At 43.0% G+C, this 12258-nt stretch overlaps 1 protein-coding gene across 5 annotated transcripts in view; it reads left to right on the top strand.

Moving 5' to 3' along the window:
* Nucleotides 1-12258, top strand: part of ALPK3 (alpha kinase 3) — a 182417-nt gene that overhangs the window by 19937 nt on the left and 150222 nt on the right. For 4 of the 5 annotated variants that reach the window (XM_068275815.1, XM_068275810.1, XM_068275811.1 and 1 more), the window contains exon 1: nucleotides 6956-7056. The exons of the other annotated variant lie outside the window; for it this stretch is intronic. The gene's annotated coding sequence lies outside the window, so the exon portion shown is untranslated. Of the gene's footprint in view, nucleotides 1-6955; nucleotides 7057-12258 lie in introns of those variants that run through there. 5 annotated transcript variants of the gene reach the window in all.

The raw sequence follows: 12258 nt of genomic DNA, 5'->3' as shown, positions 1-12258 counted from the left end.
GTTCACCCAACACTAGTTGCCGCATTACCCTGCCCAGCAAGGAGAACATCACTGAGCGGGGGGCGGGGCTATGCATATGACCCTGTTGTGGCACGGAGGCGCGGGATCATATGAAGGCTGGTTTCTGTGGTGCAAGCAAAAGAAGAGTGCACAGAGTAATGGAGGAACATGCCGGACCGGGGAGTCACTATGCTAACGAAAACTGTGGGGATCACTATGTAGTTAGGGGGGGGGGGGGATTTGCCATAAATAAAGGGGCATGTACCCTAATGCCACTTATGGTGTAGAACCAGTCCTGCCTGGTAGGGGGAATATCATAGGCTGTCAGGTAGCAGCCAGGAATGCCTGGCTTATATTAAAAAAATACTGCACCAAGTACTACAATATTCTATTGTTACAAAGAACCCAGCAAGGTCATGGTGAACCAGAACTTCTAGGAGTGTGTAAAAGGCTACATTGGACCAAAAAGCCCTCTTACTAAAATGCTATGGAAAACAAAAGTATGCCTTCCTAAAACAGAAAGTATTTGCGATAATCCAACATGCAAACAAATAGTTTCTATTTTAAGAAAGCATACTTTTGTTTTCCATACCATTTTAGTAAGATGGCTTTTTGGACCATTGAAGCCTCTTACTCCTAGAAGTTCTGGTTCACCATGAGCTTGCTGGGTTCTCTGTAACTCTGGGTGTTTCAAGTCCCCATAGATCCACATTAATCCATGCCATGCACTGATGAGGATCAATCAATCCGAAATAGTCTGTATGCATGTTGGATTATTGTGGCTCTGTAACACTAAAAAGCTGAAACGTCATTGCATTCCAGTGGATCTGGAGGTGTGGCTGGCTTGCTGGGACAACAATGGATAGTTTGCATATATTCAGCAGTGATGCACTGGGAGACATCTCGGAGCTCACTCCAACCTGAATTATCGCAAATTCTTTCTGTTTTAAGAAAGCATACTTTTCTTTTCCAATGTTCTATTGCAAACACTAAAACATTTATTCATAAAATGTTAAATGCAACCTATGTAATAATCTCCCTGTCTTGCATCTTCTTGTGTCCCTGTGTCAGTGCGTTGTGCCTGGCGCGGACAGCACAGGAGGGATGGGCGTGCACACGGTGGTGAGAGCGTGCGCATCGCAGACATGTACGCATTGCGGAGAGGATTGCGATCAACTACATAAAGGCAATCTGAAGTGAAACAAAATTTATGAAATAATGCACTGTATGTGTAGTACAGCTAACAAACAGAACATTAGTAGTGAAGAAACCAGTCTCATATTGTCTCATGGAAGAGTTAAGAAACTTTACTTGTTATCTATGCAACAGAGCTTCTCCAACCAGTTTAGTCGGCTACAGTGCTGTTTCCCTTCCTTATTCACTTATACATTAATGAAACAGTGACAGGCGGCTTCAGATAAGATTTTTACTGCATGGAAGTTGAAAGGGTCGCTAGCCCTGCTCTGTTTCATAGTTTAAAATACAGTGTGGTTTGTAAATTGCAAATAGAATGATACAATGCTTTAAAAAAAAAAAAAAAGCTATATAATTGAAAATAAAAACATGCGACTCTTTTCTTTGCTAGTAACCACAAATAAGAAACCTTAATCTCTTCATGTGCTAGTAGAAAATACTTTATTCGCTGCATACAAAAATACTCAGCAGGGGTGGTTCTGAACCCTCCTATTAAAAACCTATAAAACCACCTCTGGTCTATAAAATGACAATTGCGGTACTCATATTATTTATACCCCCACTGTCGCCGTGACGGTAACTGCCCAATATCGATCGCCCAGCACAGCCTATGCAGATCAATAAGGTCCACCGATCACAGTCTGACAATTGTGGGCCCACCACTGACGCACACCATGAGGCCTCCTCTCACACTCTCCTAAATGGCCATCTACCCTGCATCCTGCCGCCCCACTGGTATCTGCAGTTCCCCAGCTCCCATGTGTCCGTGGGCCCGTGCTATCCCAATAATGTCCCAGCTTTCCACAATGTGTGTAATTCCAGTAGCTCTTCACCAGTGTTACTTCATGCTGGATATTTCAACTTTAACTTGCGCAGTTTGGAAGTTCAGGTCCACCGCCACCGGCAAAGCGGCAACCAGGTGTGCAGCCTGTGGAGTGTGTGATTGTAAGGGGAATTCGTGCTCTCACTTACGCTACTGCCGCCAGGATTCTCTGCTCGTCTTCGCGGGGGAGCATCGCTCAGGGTACATTCAATTGCCCGACGTCTCCGTCACCCCGCCGCTTGAAGCTGGTGCACCGCGTAAGGAGTCCCCAGAAGATCCACGGTGTGCGGCGGAGGTTCCGTTTCGTGAGTACTCACACTGTCCAGACCAGGGCCCGCCCGCTGACGCATTTCGCCCGCCCACGGGGCTTTCTCAAAGCGTGATGGATCAAACAGTCAGGTAGGCTCTTTCCTTTATTCAGCATACGGCTCCACCTTCAAATTAACCCCCTCGCAGCTGGCTTACTGCGGCAATACGATACAGCACTTTCCATAAGTCACTTAATATCATCGCCACACTTATCTTAACCACTTTTACCACAGGCAGTCCGTTCATCTGCAGATATCTGCTGCTCACAGGGCTGCTGCAATTCCTAATCCAAAAAATAGACCATATTGATGTCTGTATTCAGTCCTTGGGGGATCTTTGTTCCCAAACGATAGATCCAGCTGGTTTCAATTTTATAAAGTTCTTTTTCAATATCACCCCCTCTCCTAGGCACTTTCTGTTTTATAATCCCTTTGAAACGCAGACTCGAAGGGTCCTTATTGTGATATTTTTCAAAATGGAGGCCTAGGGGGCTATCTTTTTCCGCCTTCTCTATATTTTTTACATGTTCACCTATCCTTGCTCCCAATCTTCTTTTCGTCTTGCCAATATATAACAGATTACATGGGCACGTAATGCAATAAACTATTCTCTCAGAGTTACAATTGATGTTATCTCTAATTTCATAAGTCTTTGTCCCTTTGGCATTAGTGAAGGTTTTTGTTCTATCAACCAAGTTACATACACTGCAATTCCCACAGCTAAACATCCCTACTTTTTGAGGAAATCGTCCCAACCATGTCTCCTTCTGTGAACTGTTAAATTAAATTCAGATCTCACTAATATGTTCTTTAAATTTTGTGCCCTCTTTGCTGTCATATAGGGCCTCTCGCCAACTACCCTGGCTATCCTCTGATCTAATAGCAAAACATTCCAATGCTTTTGTAGCACATTTTGTAGACTGTACCAATGAGACCCATACATTGTCACACATCTGACTGGATCCTTATCCTTCCCAACCTTTCTGATCTTTTTCTTGGGGGACCGTCCACTGCGGATCTCTTCTCTCCCTTTCTCACCTGCCCGCTGAAACTCCTGCTCGACCAATTCACCTGGGTACCCCCTCTGTGCATCAATCGGATCCCCAGATCTCGACCCTCTTTTTCAAAGTCACTATCAAGTGTACAGTTCCTCCTATGTCGATAAAACTGGCCTCTAGGTACTGCTCTTTTTTGGGTATTTAAATGATGTCTCTCAAAGTGCAGGAGTGTGTTTCCTGCTGTGGGTTTTCTATACGTCGTTGTAACAAATCGCTCACCCTCCCTACGAATCCTCAAATCCAAAAACGTTAATTCATTATTGTCCACCTCAAATGTGAATTTAAAATTTCTCTCGTTCACCTCCAACTCTGACATAAATTGGCACAACTGCTCTCTTGTTCCCCGCCAGACCAGGAGCACGTCGTCTATGAACCTCAGCCATAGGCGCACATGGCGCTGGACAGAGTCGGGACAAGGTCCTCCAGCACCCAAGGCTGAGACACCAAAGTGCGCCCCTCCATCCCTCCCACCCCAGCTGTCACACACTGATTGCTATTAGACTAAGAGGCGCCACCGGGCCCACAACCTCCCCAACACCTTAATATCTAGTTATCTGGCTTGCAGTCACTGCCATGTATCCCCTTTTCTTATTTCTTTCTGCTTCATACACAATTAGGAATGACAGCTGAATGAATTCTGCGCCCCCTCCAACACTGCGCCCTGAGGCTGGAGCCTCTCCAGCCTATGCCTCGGCCCGGCCCTGGCGCTGGAAGAGGACCATAGGGTACACGTCCTGCCGCTCCCACAGTCCCAGATGGAGACAGGCATAGGCCGGGGCGCAGGACGCCCCCATCGACGTGCCCCTGGTCTGGCGGTAGAACCGACCGTCAAACACAAAACAATTATATTTCAGTACACATTCCAGGGCTTCAATCAAAAACTCGTTGTGTAGCGGGGAATCTGGGTAATGTTCTCTCAGGAAGAATGCCGTAGCTGCCATCCCCACTTCGTGGGGTATGGACGTGTACAGGCCCTCCACATCCACACTCACAATCAAGTCCTCCACACCGGTTGGGAAGCCCTCCAGTACCCCCAACACATCACTTGTATCTCTGACAAACGAGGGCAGAACCTCCACCATCGGTTTTAATTTTCCATCGAGATATTTGCCCAATCTTTCCAGAGGGCCGTCAATACCCGATACTATCGGGCGGCCCGGAGGGTGTTCCCTATCCTTGTGTATCTTAGGAATGATGTAGAAAATGGGGGCCCTGAAAGTGGTCACATTACAAAATTCGGCCTCATTCCTGGTGAGAACCCCCAGTTCTTTTCCCCTATCCACCAACGAATTGACTTTGGTCTTAATTGCCAAGAATGGGTTCTCCCTTAATCTCAGGTAAGTTTCATTATCTCCTAGGAGTCTCAAACATTCTCCCTTGTATTGCTCAGTGGATAGAATCACCACATTTCCTCCTTTGTCACTACTACGAATGATAATATCATCACGTTCCTTCAAAAATTTCAGGGCCTGTCTTTCACCAGGGGTAAGATTATCTTTAGAGGACTTTTTTGGGGTCCATTCTATTTTTTCAAGATCTCTTTGGACTAAATCCCTAAAGGCTTTTAATTTATGATTTAATTGGGGCATAAATCTAGATTTCTTACGAACCATTAGAGGAGCTGGGTTCAGGTGCTGTAGGCCATCAGTGATGTCCTCCTCAACTCTTCCTTCATCCAGTAGCATTTCCAAATCTCTCAAAGAATTCCTTTCTTCTACTGACATTTGTCCTACCACACCTGTGGCTTCTACCTCAGTGATCATATTTTCCCTATCACCTTCCGTATTCTCAAACAAAAGTTTAAGAGCTACTCTTCTCAGAAAGAATGTGAGGTCCTTAAATACCTCGAACTCGTCACCCCCTGAATATGGGGCAAATGAGAGGCCTCTTCCCAATAGACTAAAACAATTCTCATCCAAAGCAAGGTTAGTCAGGTTGATTACATTATTTGACATTTCATCCTTTATTTCTGGCCCCTGACTGGTTGAACCCTCTTCTCCACCTTCTTTTGACTGTCCTTTTGTACCTTTAGATTGCTTTTCCTTGTCATCCCCAACTCCTTCTCCTCTACTTCTTCTGTGTCCCCGTCTCCTTTTTCGTCCTCTTCCTGATCTAAAAAAACCACCCCACTTTTTCCCCCTCTTTCTTCCTCTTCACCTTTCTTTCCCCTGTTCCACTGTCTACTCCTAGATCTACTTCTTGGTCTCCCCCTCTGACAATCAAAAAATTCACCTTCATTCCATGATTTTACATCTTCCTGGAATTTCTGTAATTTTTCTTTTTTAATTTTGGTCTGCTGTCTCTCAACTTCCCCTTTAAGTTGTTTATTTAACTTCTCAAATTTAGGATGTTTCTGGAAGGTGTCCAGTTCATCCTTACTCAATTCTATTTCTTCCCCCAGCTCCTCTAATTGGATCTGCTCCTCCTCAATGATCAAATTCATTGTAATGATCCCTCTCTTTATACATTCTTCCTTCCATACTTTAATGAAGCGCTCTGTGTGCAGATGATCTGCTGGGACTATCCGTTCCCGTAGGCCCCATGGGACAACTCTCTCTTTTACATAGAACTTTAGTGTGGAAATATCCCACTTCCTTCTTAGTGATTTTAACAATAACTTTTTATGCTCCCTAAACAGGGGATCAATGTTTTCTTCTTCATCATTCCCTACCCTCGTTTCTTTAGCTGCTCCCTGAAAGGCCCCGTTTATATCTTCCTCTATCTCTGTGGAAATAACGTATGCCATGCTGAATCCCTCGACACAGACCCCCCTGCCTGGGTTGGAGCCCTATACTTACTATAAAATCACAAAGCCGGGTTCTTTTCTTTGCTACTAATGTTCTATTCATTATCTGTACTACACATACAATTCATTATACAATTCATTTTTTTCCCTTCAGTGTCACTTTAATATCTAAAATACATTATTAGTAAATATGAATAGGAGCTTTCAGTTTATAGATCTGCCTTAAGTAACTAAGCCAAGTTTGGACTGAGCGTCACATCCATGTGTCTGTCTCTCACTCCTAAATGTGTGTCTTTCACATAAGTAATTTATACAGTGTGTACAATTTTTTTATATGCCCAGCACTTAATGAGTCTTATATACATTAAGGGACAATTAAGGACATCTGCTCTACCTAACGGAATGTCTGTTACTGTAGAAATATGCATTCCAATAGCTAATCCATGTTATGATTTAATCCAAAAATAAGGCTATGCCAAAGGTAACCAGTGCTTTTAAAAGCTAAATAGATGATGTGCAGCTGTTCTTGTCCAGGAACTTAAACACAATGACAAAGTTATGGCGAAACAAATTGCATTATTATACCTAAAGCTAAGATGAGCAGAACAAAGTAAACAAATGCCAGCTACCAAAACATGTTATGTATAGCAGTCTCCCCTATGTGTTTACCCTCCCCCAGTAATGTCCAGTCGCTTCTCAAGCCACTGAGACCTCCTGGAAAATGTGACCGTCCCTATGCCTAGCAGCCTATTAATAGAAGATGGGCAGCGCGTGCTATGAGTGACAGCTGCTGCTGGGGATTTGGCCAGAGGTAGGAAGCAATCAGTTCAGGACTGGGATTCAGCAAACACACAATATTTACCTGCTTCCCCTGGAATTCCTCTGCCCTCTTTGTCCGAGGAGCTGATGCTCTAATTTCTGCACACGGTAAGCTTCCATGTAAGCTTGGGAATTGAGTTGAATTAAGTTTGTTTGTGTAATGTTCTTCTTGCACTGGGTAAAACTTAGGCTTACTTTTGTGTAGAGCTAGACAGAAATCATGGAATGTGAATATACTTTTTAATTCATTAAGCCTTGGTAGTATGTTTTATGTTGATATTTGCAGTTTCTGCAACATTAGTTCTAAGATTTGAAGCAGATTCTGAAGAAAAATGGTAGAAACACACAGTTTGTGTCTCCACTCTATCATGGTACATTGCACTCTGCTTTATTTGTCATAAATCGCTAATGCCAGACAACAATGTATTAAAGCAAACATTCTCTACAGCCAGCTGTCTTTCTGATAATTAGGAAGATTAGTGTGCAGCTGCTGTACATTTTAAAGTCGGAATTCTGTGATTCAAATGTTACATTGAGAGGGTGTTGATATCTATTTTTAACTAGCTCAGTTCTGTACTGTGGTTACTTTTGTCTTTGTCCCTTTAAAGGCACTCTCCCGGTATCTCAGCTAAGATAGTCAATAAAAGAGGCACTTATAGGCACAGGCACTTAAACTGCTAAAATAGGTTTGTTACAACTTCTTAGACACAGTTTTATTCTTGAAAAGATTTCACTTGCCGTAATAATGTATGTTGGGAGTGCTGGAAAGATTATTGGGATATTTATTATGTTTGTGATTTTTTTATGACTGGATAAGCTGAGATAATCACAATTTGGAAAATGTTGGCTTGGAAAACACTGATCATTGTATAGATGTCAGGCCGGTACTGCTGTTAGGCCTTGTTCACACTGGTGTGTTGCGTGTGGTTTAACGGACAGCACGTTTTATAAAGTGGCTTACTGCAATGCACCACTAGTGCAACGGTATAACGAGCTGCGGTATGGTAATGCATTGCATGGGTTTGAATCTCGGCTCTTCTTGTTCAGTAAGCCAGCACCTATTCGGTAGTAGACCTTGAGCAAGACTCCCTAACACTGCTACTACCTGAGCGCAGCGAGTGGCTGCAGCTCTAGCGTTTTGAGTCCACCAGGAGAAAAGTGCAATATAAATATTATTTGTCTTCTCTTGTTACTGTTAAATGCGCGTTAACAGGTACAGGGAAGCATACTTTTCATTGACTGTTTCTTCACTGTATGTGATGCAACGCGGCCGTAACGTGTGGTACTCCTTTTTCGTTCCGTTGCATTCCTGTTATACAGGAAATGCAATGCACTGTCCCACTGTGAACCTATCCTTATATCACATAAAAGAAAAACCTCAGTGTTTATTTTATCTTTTTTCTTAAAATGTACCAATCATGGGAGATCCTTGGCTGCATCCATTGCTGATCTACCTTTGATGATGCTGGTCTTCTGGTTGTAATGTTGATCTTCTTATCACAAGACTTCTAGGCCACTCACCTGGAACCAGATAAGGGGGACCTCATTTTCTAAGGGATCATCTAGTTTCATTAGTGATCCTGCAAATCTTGCCTGGATTACTTAAAAATTGTCTGACCCTAGTGAGGGTTACAAACCCTTTGCCACCTAACAGCAGATTATTTATAACAAATCCAGGCCTATTTTGTTGGATCACTTATGATCTCCAATGATCCTTGGCCTGGATACCTAAGTAAATCAGGCTTTAAGTGTCAGAACAGCTGATCTACATGCTTGCTGTAGGTGAGTGATTTCAAAAATATGGTTAGTGTGTATAAAAATATGGTTGGCACAGGGTCAGAAAGGTCAGCAGTAAACTAGGAAGTCTAGATGGAGTTAAACATTGTAAGATACCACATTTTTTTCATCACAGGTTTACCTAATTGGTTAAAGGAAATAAGTCTCTTTAACCAATTAGCGCCCCCGCGGATGAACAATAACCGCTGTAGCAAACAGCGGTGATCCTTCATCTCACCCCCTCCTGGCAGAGATCTGTAAAAAACAGCATGTCCAGCAAGCTGTCTCGTATACGGGGCAGAACGGAGGAGGCTGTGAAGCTGAATACAGAGGCTGCCGCTGCAGGATCATCGCTGGATAAAGGAAAGGTGAGCCAGGCTTGCTGGACATGCTTTTTTCACAGATCTCTGCACAGAGGAGGAGGCTGCCTAATGGGGGGAGGGGGAGGGTCTTCTAATGTATAGTCCTGGGGGGGATCCTAATTATGGGGGCACATATGGCTAATCATACACCAGGGGGACCAGAAAAGTTAGCTCTCTCCAGTTTAAACTGTGAGATGAGCTAACACAAGTGGCCCATCTGGCTAGTTATGCTTTGGGGGAGGGGGGCTAATAGCAGGGTCACATCTGGCTATATATACATGGGCGATGGCTGACCTAATACCAGCAGCACATCTGGCTATATACTGGGGGGGCTAATACCAGGGGACACATCTGACTATACTAGAGGGGCGGATATTGGGGGACACATCTGGCTATACTGGGGGGTTGATACTGGGGAAACATCTGGCTATCTACCTTGGGGGGGAGGGAGCTACTACTGGTGGCATGTTTTTATATATGGTAGCACTTTTTGATTTTAAACTAGAATTGGTAAAACTGAGAAATAACAAATTTTTTCTTTTTTTCGCTCTTTTTCCCAATAAAATGCATAGAAAACAACATTTTTCATGGGACAAAATACCCCCAATGAAAGTCTAATTTGTCCTGAAAAAAAACGATATCTAGATCATTTAGGTGTCATGAGTGAGGATAAAGTTATGGCCAATTAAATAGGGACATAGCTAAAACGTCAAAACTGCTCTGGTCCATAAGGGGAAAACAAGGTCTGGATGCGAAGTGGTTAAGGACACATTGCGATAGTCATCAGTGCCCCAACAGTTTTTTTTAAAATAAATATCCTTAAAAAACATATTACTATGCCTATCCTTTATAAATAAGTCTCTGTGAGCCTGCAACTGCCAAAACAATGCTGAATTGTTTTTTATATGTAATGTTATATGTAATGTCATCTGAATAGCTTGTAAAATGGTTTTAATAACCTAAAACAAGATAAACTAATAATGGGGGCATGTTTTGATGGAAATAATTTTAACTCAGACGTTGCCTAGCCTGTTGGGAAACAGAGTTTTTGAACCTGTAGCTGTAACTCCTTACGAGAAAATTGAACTGGCTTAAAGCACACTTGAACTGAGAGGGATATGGAGAATGACATATTTTTTTCTCCTTTAAGGCTGTTTTCACAGTGGGACATTAAAGTCCCACGTTACAGCAGCCAGTAACACAGCCTAACTCACAGCACTGTAAAATCAATCAATCAATCAGTTCACAGTGCACACGTTGCGTTACATAGTAACGCAGCACGTTTAAACAAAGTGCTGCATGCTGTACGTTATACTGGGTTAATCAGCGTTAGACTGCTTGCACATGCTCAGTAATGATGGAGGTGGAGGTTTCCCCTCCTCCTCCTCCTCCTCCGCAGCCAGCCACATGGCTAATTAATATTCACTGCACTGTGGAGACTCCTGGTGGGACTGTAGTGTTGTCCGGATCATAAACGAATCGTTTATTTGATCCAGATCTTTTTTGTGAGTCGAATCATCTGGATCATCACAATGAAAGATTCGGTTCACAGTGGATGTCTGTCTGGAAGAAACAGTAACATACAGAATGTACAGTGCAGGGAAAGTCCTGTCCTGCTAGTCATTTCATCCAGTCTGCTTCCCTAGTAAAATGATTCAAATGATTCGGTTCAAAGATCCAGATCTTTTCAATGATCCGATTCCAATTATCCGAATCCTTAAAAAGATCCGGACTTCCTATCACTAACCAGGAGCGGCTGCTTTGAGAGCTGCTTAACGCTGCTCAATCTGACGTCCAACTTCAACACCACCACACGTTGCGTTAGGGGCACGTTATGCGACCATATCGTCCCCTAAAACGCAACGTCTTGGTGGGAAAGTAGCCTTAAACAAATTGCCTAGCTGGCCTGCAGAGGCTCTGTCTCTAATACTCTTAGCCATAGACCCTGAACATGCATGCTGATCAGGTGTTTCTGACTGAAGTCTGACTGGATTAGCCACATGTTTGTTTCATGTATGTGATTCAGACAGCTGCCAGATATGACATTTAAAACTTTTTTCAATACATTGAGTGTCTTAAAGGAGTTGTGCGGATTTGCTACAAGGTCCCTGCTAGTACTCAGGGTGGGTCCTGCACACTCTTTACTGCTGCTACATGTGTGTTGTTCCACCCCCTTGTAGATTCAGGCACTACTGCAGAGATCAGCAGGACTGCCAGGTAACTTGTATTGTTTAAAAGGAAATAAATATGGCAGGCACCATATCCCTCTCAATTCAAGAGTACTTTAAAGAGGAACCCTCCAATGCCGTATTATATCAACACTGGAGCTCTGTGGGACTATGATAATCATGTTCAACATTCTGATGACCTCCGTGAATAATTCTTCCATGGAGTTTGTAGTACTACCACTGTGTGAGAACAGTTGAAAGAATCATTTTAGCGTTAACATGTTTTAAACAACCTGTGTACTCCTGCTGCTGTATACTGGATGTGAGTGAGTGAGTGAGTGAGTGAGTGAGTGAGTGAGTGAGTGAGTGAGTGAGTGAAAGATAGACACCAGGGTACAGCAAAGTTCAATTACTCTTGAGGTAAGTTTGAATAATACTCCCATGCACTTTCACCTCTGAGAAAAATAATTAAATAAGGTCCTAATTAAATCAACTCACTTCACAGGATATGTTTTCTCCTCTTACTTACAAAATATGTTTTTGGCACCCAGCAGATGGAACAGAGGGCTAAAAAGTTCATGTAGTTAAGAAAAATGATATGTCAATTGCAAGCTAAGGAAAGTAACATCAACTTTAGGTATATTTGGGACATCTTTTTATGAGTATGTTTTGGCTTGCTAGGAGGTGAAACTGTATTTTATCTCCTGTTAGAAAGCTCAGGGGGAAAACATAATTGAATCAGGACACAAATGGCCTTGGGTCTAGTTGTTCTTTAATTCCTTAGTGAAAAGTCAAAAGTAGATTTCCAGGTTCCAAGACAGATTCTTGTGCTGGAAGTCTGTTATTCTACTTCCTATATGGTTTTCTTTCCGTGCATGATCTGACAGTGCTGGCAATCCCACAACTTCAGCTAACAGCAAATCAGGATAGCTCAGATAATGGAGCCCTCTGACTGGCTGACAATCATGTGACAGGCAGGTCATGTGAAAGGTTTGTGTAAACAC

This window comes from Hyperolius riggenbachi, chromosome 3, assembly GCF_040937935.1.
Source record: "Hyperolius riggenbachi isolate aHypRig1 chromosome 3, aHypRig1.pri, whole genome shotgun sequence".
Taxonomy (NCBI): Eukaryota; Metazoa; Chordata; class Amphibia; order Anura; family Hyperoliidae; genus Hyperolius; species Hyperolius riggenbachi.
Note: the sequence above shows the minus strand (reverse complement) of the source record. Positions and strands in the feature narration are given on the sequence as shown.